Raw genomic sequence first — 10,141 nt, 5'->3', positions numbered from 1 at the left:
TGAGGCTGGGAGTGTCACAAGGCAACTGTCGTGACCACAGGGCATGCAGGGTAAAGCTGACTCCTGCAAAAGGTCAGATCTCCAACATCATCACACTCAGAAGAAGAAGAGCATGTCAGCAGGGCTGTCACACAAACCTGTTTTACTTTGCACTGTTCAAAACAGAAGCAAGAACAGAGCTACTCTCCTGAGCTGCAGGGAGAGACCTGACAGCAGAGGACAGTAACCTTCAGCTGAAATATAGTCACTTAAAAAAAAGAACAAATATTCTAAAGATGGAACAGACACTCATCTGATCACACCTTCAGCTGTCAGATATCCCCTCCTAACAGCAGCCTTTTTTTTAACCTGCATCCAGGCAACAGGAACTACATTCACTGATACAGTCATTATTACACACATGGCTACGACCTGCTCGAGGTAATTCCCACTCCTGGGCAGGGGAGAGGGATCGCATTTGGAGCAGCTCCTGCTCAATTGTCTGGAAGGTGATTGAATGCTCTAGTACTTAGATCCATACTGGCAGCCAGGCAGGAAGAGGTCAGAGGTGACAGAGAGGATCTTGCCACGTGAATATAGAGTTTAAAGAGAAATATCTCACTCTGGTCCCGTTTAAAGCCCCTCGTGCCATGTGAGCAGTAGGAAAACGTCCAAAGAGAAGCTGTCTGTGCTGTGCTGCCACCCACAGCAGCACCCAGACAGGAGGTGATTTGGTCCCAAGCTTAGAAGCTATTCCAACCTTTGCACTGGAGGAGGGGAAGGGTGGAGACATCTCCTCTGCCCACCCTGAGCATGGATCCCAGACTGTTGCTCCTTTGATGTCAGCTGCTGGCTCACAGCTGAAGGTGGCTGATCAGCCAGACACAAGATAGGGCCAGGACCTTGAACCTCCTGTGTTTCTGGTATCAGGACCAGCTTGCCTGCCACACCACTTCAGAAATGATGGACATTCGACCTGGATGTGAGCTCGCTCACATGCAGAATCAAAAGCAGTTCAAGCCTTTTTATCAGTAAGTGATAATGCCTGGACTTTGAGTAGATATTCAGATTAGTTCAGTAATTAGTAGTTCATATTCTCAGTGATAGGATGCGTGAAATGCAAGCAAGGGCCTCTTTTGATCTTCTGACCCCATGCTCTTGGATCCTGGACTACGTGGCATGAGGAATCAAATCCTACAGCCATGGCATGTGGCTGCTCCTGTCCCATGAGGAACACTGCAGGCCCATCTTCATGCTTTGCACTTCATGATCTCCTGCCTTGTTACAGGCTTGCTGGGTTATTTGGAAGGAGCCAGTCAAGGGAGAAGTCACGGATTTTAAATAAAAACGGAGGTCATCTGAGGGATCCTGTTGGATATGGCAAACACACACAGGGGGGTCCAGCCTATCCCTTGGCTGGGCAGGTTCTTCAGCCTTGTGAGAAGCTGAAGAATCTGATGCGAGAGTTGGAGGTGTTCAGACTGTGTGGGACAGTGCACTGCAGGGCCAGGCTTGGGCTGGGCAGATGCTTCCAGCCCTCGGTGCTCAGACAGCAGCTCCATGCTCCTCAGCCAGCCATCCAGGTGTCTGCACCTGCAGAGCCATCAGGGGAAGGAAGAGCAAGAGGCAGAGTATTCAGGAAGGCTCTGCTGATCCAAGCAAGCTGCTAATGCCACCAGGACAGCAACGCTGTGCCCTGGGGTTTATTCCTGCTTTACTTTCCCATAAGTGCCCTAAGAGAAAAACCTGACCTTAGCAATCCTGGCTGTCGGGGGATTCTCAGAAGAGAAAAGGCTCCATGCAGCTGTGCTCCCAGCAGGCTGAGCTCCTGCAGACAAGCCAGGAATGGCTCAGGACTAAGCAGGTGCATTAAATTCTCCCTCTAGCTGAGTTTTTACAGCACCTGAGGGACTGCAAGCCTTATGCTAATGTTCCACTTGACCTTCTGGGCTCTCTCCTTCACTCCAGACCTCACATGAGGCAGAGTTGAATGCCCTGTTCCTACAGCTGCATGAACAGGGCTCAAGGCCATTTCCTTGAACTTTCCCTTTCAGGCAGATCGGATTTACCTGCAGCAGCCATGAAGCAGCTCAGAGACAGTAACAGCATCCTAAGAGGCTGTTCAGGGCCAGGATGGCAGAGAGCTGCTAAGTCTTCAGGGACTTAGCTTAAACTTTATCTGCTGGAGACCTGCAAGCCCTGAGCTAGTACTTGCAGAGTGTGAGGCTTGCAGAGCAAGCAGCTCCTGCACCTCTACAGTAGTTTCTCTGTTCTTTACAAGAGTTTTCTTCCTTCTGAAAGGTTTTGTTTTACAGGCATTTTCTGTCTCCTGAAGCCTCCACTGCAGCAGGTCTTACAGCTGCAGGTGTGACGCAGCTGCTGCATGCACATGATTCTAGTTCTAGGCTGTAGTTCTGTGAACTGGTTAAGAACAGCCACATGCTCTGAACCCAAGGGAGCTCACATCCTCACAACCATCCAGGGTGGCAGGGATAGACAAACCTTTGCATTCCAAGGCCTGGATGCCACAAACCTGGTGCATCTCAGTGCAACCACGTAGCCCCATGGATCAGAGTTGCATGGAAGGCACTGGCTTATCATCAAGGACTGTGGGAGCAGAGGTTCTTCATTTGCTCAGTAAAACATTAAAGCAGCACTAACTCTAGGGACCCTCCTCCAGGGTCTAGGACAAACCTCTTCTCAGGGTTGAACGTGGGGATGAGAGCCAGGAGCTGGCTTGCTGGCTGCTTGCACACCAGGGGTCGTAGCTCTAGCTCAGCAGGGCTGTTTTTCTGCCTTGATCTTCATCCCTCAGCTTTACTGAGAGGGAGTTTGTCCGAGACAAACGTGTATGGCCCACGATGGCAGCTGCACCGCGAGGGGACAGATTGAGCTCTCTGTGCAAACCAACAGCAAAACCGTTCCTTGGTGGCTCCTCCTGTGGGACACTTCAAAGGCACCACACATCCACATGGCAGCTGCTGCCCTGGGGAAGGAGTTGTTGAATACCCTCCATGAATGAGAAGTAAAAACTAAGCAGTTAGATTTGGCACGTGCATCACAATCGAGGTCCCCCAGTGCTCAGCTCCTTGTTGAACCTGAGGCGGGCGGTTAATTCGTTATTCACTTCCCAGCCTGGAAGGAAAAGCCTGTTATACCCGAGGGCCAGAACTGATGAACAGAGCCATAAATCAAGCAGTTTACAAGCCCAGCAATTAGGAAACAAGCCGACAGAAGGGAGAACTCTGTCAGTAATAAAGCAGACACACCACAGGATCTGCTGAGTGCTCAAAGCAACTGGGGACACGCAGTCCTTTCCACACTCCGTCTTTAATCCTTCCAGTCATTTGTTACCTTTTCCCTTTCTCTCCTACTTCCCGTATTTCCTCCTGTCCCCCTCCTCCAGTTTTTCCTCTGTTCTCTTCCCCCTTTCTTCTGAAAGCCTGTTGCTCCAGAGAATGCAAGAACACACCTGCTGAGCAAATTGATTTCTCAGCTGCTGCCCAGGAGCAGAGACACATGCTGGGCACCAGCAGCCACAGAGGGATAAACACAGCCAGCCCCAAAGGGCTGGGACACTACCTGAGCTCCTCCAAGGGACACAGCCTGGTGAGCTCTGGGATGGAGTTGATGGGAGGAAGTAGCAGTAGGCAGAGCTGCTCCAATGGCCAGGATGACTCTAACCACCAGTGTTAAACCAGGACAGCCACCTAACCTGCCTTCTGCCCCACTCCTCTCCTCTGATCTGCCTCCCAGCACAAGTCAGATCCATCTCCCTTGGCTTTGACAAGCAACTTCCAACACCCTTCCAACATCTCCTGCTCAATTTCTTGTTCCCTCTTCTTACTTATCATTGCAAATCCTGCCTTTGCTTTGTGTCACACGGTTCCTCCAGTCATCCCAAGACTGAATGCATCCAGTCATGCCAAGAAGCAACTATGTGATGTTCTGGTGCAGTGTCAAGTACCAGAAGGAATCTTAGAGTTGTGAAGTCCACTCGGTGGGAAAATCCACTATTACCACCCATCAGACACCCCCACAGCAACAGATACTGAGGGTAAAAGCAAAACAAACGAGACCAGTGGAGTTATGGAGCCCCTCAGTAGGTGCTCAGCCTCTGACACTCCCACACATCTCAGCAAACTATGGGGACACTTTCAATGAGGTGCCCACACGCCCAGGGAGCTTCCAAAGTACCAAACCAACTTCAGCTGCCAAAGCCTTTTCCTTCCAATGTCCATCCTCCCTAAAGCCAAGGCTGAGGCTTGCATGACACCAGCACACCCTGTGCAAGAGCTGCCAGGTGCCCCTCACACAGCCAGAGATGGCCCAGCAAAGGTTCCACCAGCCTCCTGCTAGGGAGGAATATGGGTGCCCCAGGGCTCTCAGGAGAAGGCCACAAGTCACAAGTGGCCACAGCCACTTGCCAGAAAGGCTACTCTCCTCCGCTCTGGCCCAGGGTGGGAAGCAGAGGGATGAAGTCAGTTTGTCCTCAGCACACCAGAGACAAGGCTGATCATCACCTAAAGGCAACAAAGCATGGCCTTGAAATCAGCATCACCTCATTGTCCTCCCAGCTGCCCATGGTTTTGAGCTTGAATGGGGAGGTTAAAGATTTGTCTGGAATTGTTGCTAGTCCACAAGAGGAGGAAACATCTCCTCTAACCTTGAACACAGAGAGACTAATAATCCACCTCCCCCAGCGCCGGGGCAGGGAGGCTTTGATGAGCTCCTTGGCAAGAGTTGTAGGAAGAGGCTGCAACAGAAAGTTAACTAATTAGGTCACTGCAGAGCAAAAGGAAAATAAAGTAGAAATCTTCTCTTTCCAAAGCAGATTCCAGAGGAGGAGAGGACAGCTGCGTTACTGGAGACAGGCTGCAGCAAAATCCATGGGGAGCTGGGAAGGGGAACCGTGCTTCAAGGTCTTGAGAAAAGCAAATCCCAGAGACGAGGCCATGGCAACAAAGAAAGCTCAGCAGCTGGGGACTCCTGGGGAGAAGATGGGAAATCCTCTTCAAAGAAAGGTTTTCCCACCCAGGTCTTGGCAAGCCAGTGTGAGCTGTTACATTTTGCTTATCCAAGGTCTCTCTCAGGCCAGCCAGCTGCAAATATCACACCCAGAATGGCTGAACAGATGCTGAACTACTGCACCTCATCCCAAAGGTGCTTTTCCCTTTGATGGCCCTGAAAGATCCCAGAAGACCGCACAGGTGACTTCCAGAAGTGTGCCCTCAGGTGTCCCAATCCATGATCTTGCAGTGCCCTGGAATCACAGAACCATGCAAGGGACACCCATAGCCAGCAGGCCCCCACCAGAGAGCACCCATGAAGCTATGCTGCTCATTACCACCTTTGAGCACTGAGCCAGCAAAGAAGATCTCATGGGTGGTCCCTCTACTGCACAACCAGAAGTTTCTTAACTGTCCATGTGCATAATAAGGAATAACACAAGCAAGCAGCAACTGCTGGTCCTTCACACATGGGTTTATTCTCCCAGAAATGCCATGGAGGCTTTCCATGGCACCAGGAAGGCTTCTGAGCAGCACCTGAAGGGAATTCCAGCCACCTGGCTTTGCCCCAGACCGCTGGCATTCTGGGAAGGCCAGAGCCCCACAATAAGCCATATGTTCAGTCTTGGCTTCTCCTCACAATGCCAAGAGGTGTCTGCAAGGAATAAAGCCAGAGGGAATGTTAACTGATCACCAGTGAAACGGATCCTCTCCTTGGCTTTCACCCTAATGAACTATCAAGAGGCGGTGCCGGAAGGGCCCCGCGCTGCCAATAAAGAACGGGAGGTTGTTCATTAATTAGTGGCCTATTGGGATCCCAGCACCTCTCACCCACAGCCCTGCTCTACAGATTGATGCAAAGGGCATTTAATGGAAACACAGCACTTCCCCCATAATGGCCTTAAGCAAAATAGAAGTCGTTTTTGAAGGAACCTCATTTGCAGTCCTCTCACATGACTGATGCTTGGCACCTAACCCTGCAGGTACAGGATTATATTGGAAAGGAACCTGCCTGCAGAATACAGGAATAAGGGAGAGAGGCCCTGCAGTAACCTGGTGAGCTCTTTATGTTCACCACCCTCCATGGATAAGAAAACATCAAGAGCAGAAGGATGACAGAGAAAGGCCTTGCACTTCAGTGTACAGTTGACAGCACTCCTGGAGACTAAGACCTGGCAGCTCATGTCTCTGCCTAGAAAACAAGACAGCCCTACTAAAGCAGAATATGCCATGAGCCAACCATCAGGATGTCCTGTTTGGAGGGGTCAGGAAGGGGTTGGGATAGAGCAGGGCACAGGGATCTGGCCAGGGGCCCAGCTAGGGCTCCAAATATGGAGGAGGATCTAGTCTGAAGCCCCTCCCAGAAGAGGAGAGGGCTCCCAAATAACCTCTGCTGTCTTAGCTCCAAAAGAAACTTCTGGTTTCTCTCAGGAGCTGCTTTCCCTTTCAGACAGGACTAGCAGAGGGCAATGGAAATTTTCTCCTGTCAATAGGAACTAAGTCTGCTTACTTTACTGATGTGTGATTCCTGCTTCCTGGCTACTAGACAGTTTTGCTGGGCTGATAACCATGAGGCCAAACACCACAGTTCTTTCCTAAGGTAGGAAGCTGGAAACAAAGGGTGTCCAAGAGCAAATCAGCAAATCATCAGGTGGTTCTTTTCCCTGCTCATGCAGGGAGCAGCGATGGTGGGGAAAGAGGAAGATCAAAAGGGGCATTAGGAAACCACACCAAGGCAGTCCAAGATCTTTTGAAAAGACTCTTAGAAGACAAGGAGGAGCTGCCAGAGGTCAAGGGAAGATCTCCCTGGACTGGGATGGAGTAAGATTTTTCTAAGGGTACTGAGGGCCTGGCACCAGGCATGAATACCCACCCTGCCCACATCCCACACTGTCACCACACACAGATCCAAATCAGAGCTACAACCCCAGCATGGTGTGGGTGCACAGAAGGTGCTCAGTGGTTAGCCAGGGTCAGCACTGGGCTGAAGCCACACTGTTGGATGCCAGGGCTGGACTCACAGGCCAAACCAGTAACAGAGCTCTGGATGGCTAAGAGTACAGGCAGAGAGGTCACTGCTGAGAACAAGGTATTCCTGGGGACTGGAGTCTGAGACAGCACAGGATCTCCCTGGCAGCAGTGGGAGAGGCCAGAACACCCCTGCACACCAGCAGAAAGGAGCCAGAGCAAGGGCTGACATGATACAGAGGAAACCACATGGACTTATATCCTCCTCTGAAGGGAAAAGACTCCCCCATACACAGCCAAAGGTGCCAGCACCACATAAACAGTTGTCCAGCCCATAGCTTTACTTCCTTATCCTAAAAAGTAGAACAAGCTGCTTGCAGGCTATCACCTCCTGGTCTTCCTCCAGCTCTAGCCACCATTCCTGCAGACTTCAGCCCTCTGTTCCACCTATGTTCACCCTACCCACCAAATGTGTGGACAGTAAACCTGGCCCTTGCATCCACCAAAAGCTATGCTTCCTCCACAGCTCTCACCCTCCAAGAGCCTCCAGGGGCCAAATCTTCCCTCTTGAACTCCCAGGCCTAGGTGAGAGGTATCATCTGATCCACAAGCTGAACTTGGCAGGCAGGGATGCTGCTGCTCCTTCTGTCCAGCCCACACTACTGCAACCCCTGAATGCAACCCCCTCACAGAGGTTGCTGTACATCCTCTGCCCAAATGTGCAGTTGCCCAGTCTTCCCAGCAAGCTCTCTGGCTCATTAACCTTACATTTTGCTTCTCTTCATCCCTTCTATTCAAGCTGGAGCCTATCCAGCTCCCTCTCTTGCCTTGATTTTCCTCTCCCTTGTAGTCTTGATCAAAGAGGAGGTCTGCCATGCTTGCTCTTAAATGTCTAGCAGCAAGTTACAGCATCTTCCTGACACCATCAACTTCATGCTGGCCTCTCTCCCAGGTGGCCTCCATGCTGGGAGCTGCTGTACCATCTCCTTTTAGATTCTTGTGATGTTCCTTGTCCAAACAACCTCATCTCGAACGGATCAGGATTTTCCTCTCCCAGAGACAAAATGTTCACTCCTCTCAGTAGGCCCTCATTTTTCCACATAAAGCTGTCAGTTCCATGAAAATGTCAGCTTAATGCTCAGTAACCATCAAGGAACAGATCAAGTGGTATGAATCACTTGGAAAAAAAAAAAAAAAAAGAACAGAAAAATCTATGATTCATCCACACCTTGGGTACTGTGTGCACTTGTGGTGCCTTCATCTCAAAAGGGGATATCAGAACTGCAACAGATTCTGAAAAGAGCACAACAGATGGGCAAAGACATGGAGCATGATTAAAAGCACAATTACTGAAGCACAGTGAAGTAGGATCAGACTTGTTATGTGCAAGAGAAAAGGCTTGTGAGGGGAAAAGTAGGGGTGTGAAGTCACTGTTGGGCTGAAGGAGGACTGGCTCTTCACATCCTCTTCCAAAGCAAGAGCTCAGGACCCCTGATGAAGGTAGGAGGAGGAAGACCAGCCCCATGCAGCTACTCTCCCTAAGACAAGGGAAGCCATCCTCTCTGCTCTTGAAGCTACTACAGGGTTTTTGCTTCAAGTGTCTCAGGAACTGAGGACCAACCAAATTCACCACTGCAATTCCCACGATCCCATGACTCTCAGTCAAATATCTTCTCTTCTCTCTTTCATATTAGGAAAAAAAAAGCCCATCCCAATGTTCTCTGAAGTAAGTTAATGATATTGTGCTGAAGTCCTTTCCTTGCCTTTCCCCATCTGTCATCTTTCATTCATTATGAAGGAATCAGCCCCCATCTTCTAGCAGCTCATAGCACCAGTCCACCCACCAGATTTTGAAGGAAGCACTGTCGTGCTTTTCCTTATTCATGCTTCTGGAAGGGAAAAACACCCACAAAGCTTCTTATTTGCCTTCTTCAGAATCTTCTTTCCCTGCGATTCCTACAGCAAGTCTGACAGCACACCACCAAGATCCCAGCCAGAATCACCTCACTGCTCTGTTCACCTCCACCAGGCTGACACTTTGGAGGGGAGCCCTCTAGAATAACCTCCTTTTACCTTGTGCAGTTCCACACCCCAAAGCTTTGTTTTGCAGCTCTCATGCTGAGGGTCTATCACAGGAGCATTCCCAGCTGCTTCACTGCTTCAGCATCTTCCTGTTCTGTTCCATTTCCTCCTCTGAAGGACCATGGGAGAGACATTCAGGCCCATCACTGTACAGGTCCCACTCTCTTCCTAGACTGCTTGAGTTGAAGCATAAAGATCCAGAGTTTTTGCCCCGCTGTTCCAGAACTTCCCCATTCCAGCAAGTGGCAGCCTTCAGCCCTGCAGGGGTGACCCACAGGAGCCACCCTTTATCCCCAGCCAAGGAGATCCCACCCCAGAATCTGTTTCAGAACATGACTCCCCTACTGCAGAACAGAGGCAAACACACCACCAAACCACTGCCCTCCCGGGGTCACTACCCTCTAAGTCTCCTTCCCTTCACTGTCCTGCTCCAAGCTCTACAGCCACAACAGAAGTCCCTGGCTGATTCCCACAGTCCCACCTTCCTCTCACCAGCTGATGGGGATCCCCAGGTCCTCTGTGCCAGTAACAAAACAGCCACTCCTGGGTACACACTGGGGTGGGAGTGACCATTGTCCTTTCCGCACTTGGAAAAGCCCACCAAGAGGCTGGAGGAGCTTTAAGAGCACAGGGGAAGTCCAACAGGTGTTAGTGACAAACCTGCTTTGCTTTCCAAGTAGAACCTCTCCTAGAACAGAAAAGGGCAAAGATTTTGGGAAAGATTTCACACTCGGCTCCAGAAAAACCCAGTTATCTGGGACAGGGGCCCAGAGAGGTGGAACAAGCCCTCTCTGAAAGGCTGACTGGATGATGTCCAGACTAACAGGACCTCACTTCGAAACTGGCTGAGCAGAGACCTAGATTGAAGAATCTCTGAAGCTCCTTTCACCCAACATGACCCTCTGATGGTAGGACTTTCAATCCCTGGGACAGAAGGCAGAATCTCACTGGCATAGTTAGCAGCAGGGCTTGTCTGCCAGGCATGGAGCACACCATGGAGCTCAGCTCTCCTCCTCACCTCTGTGGCATGAGATCCCCACTCCACAGAAGTATCCAACTCAGTCTCTCAGCTGGTTGCCCTGTAGACACAGGAGAATAGCTCC

Source organism: Apus apus, chromosome 10 (genome assembly GCF_020740795.1).
Source record: "Apus apus isolate bApuApu2 chromosome 10, bApuApu2.pri.cur, whole genome shotgun sequence".
NCBI classification, from domain to species: Eukaryota; Metazoa; Chordata; class Aves; order Apodiformes; family Apodidae; genus Apus; species Apus apus.
The sequence above is the reverse complement of the archived record's forward strand: the minus strand, read 5'-3'. Positions refer to the sequence as shown.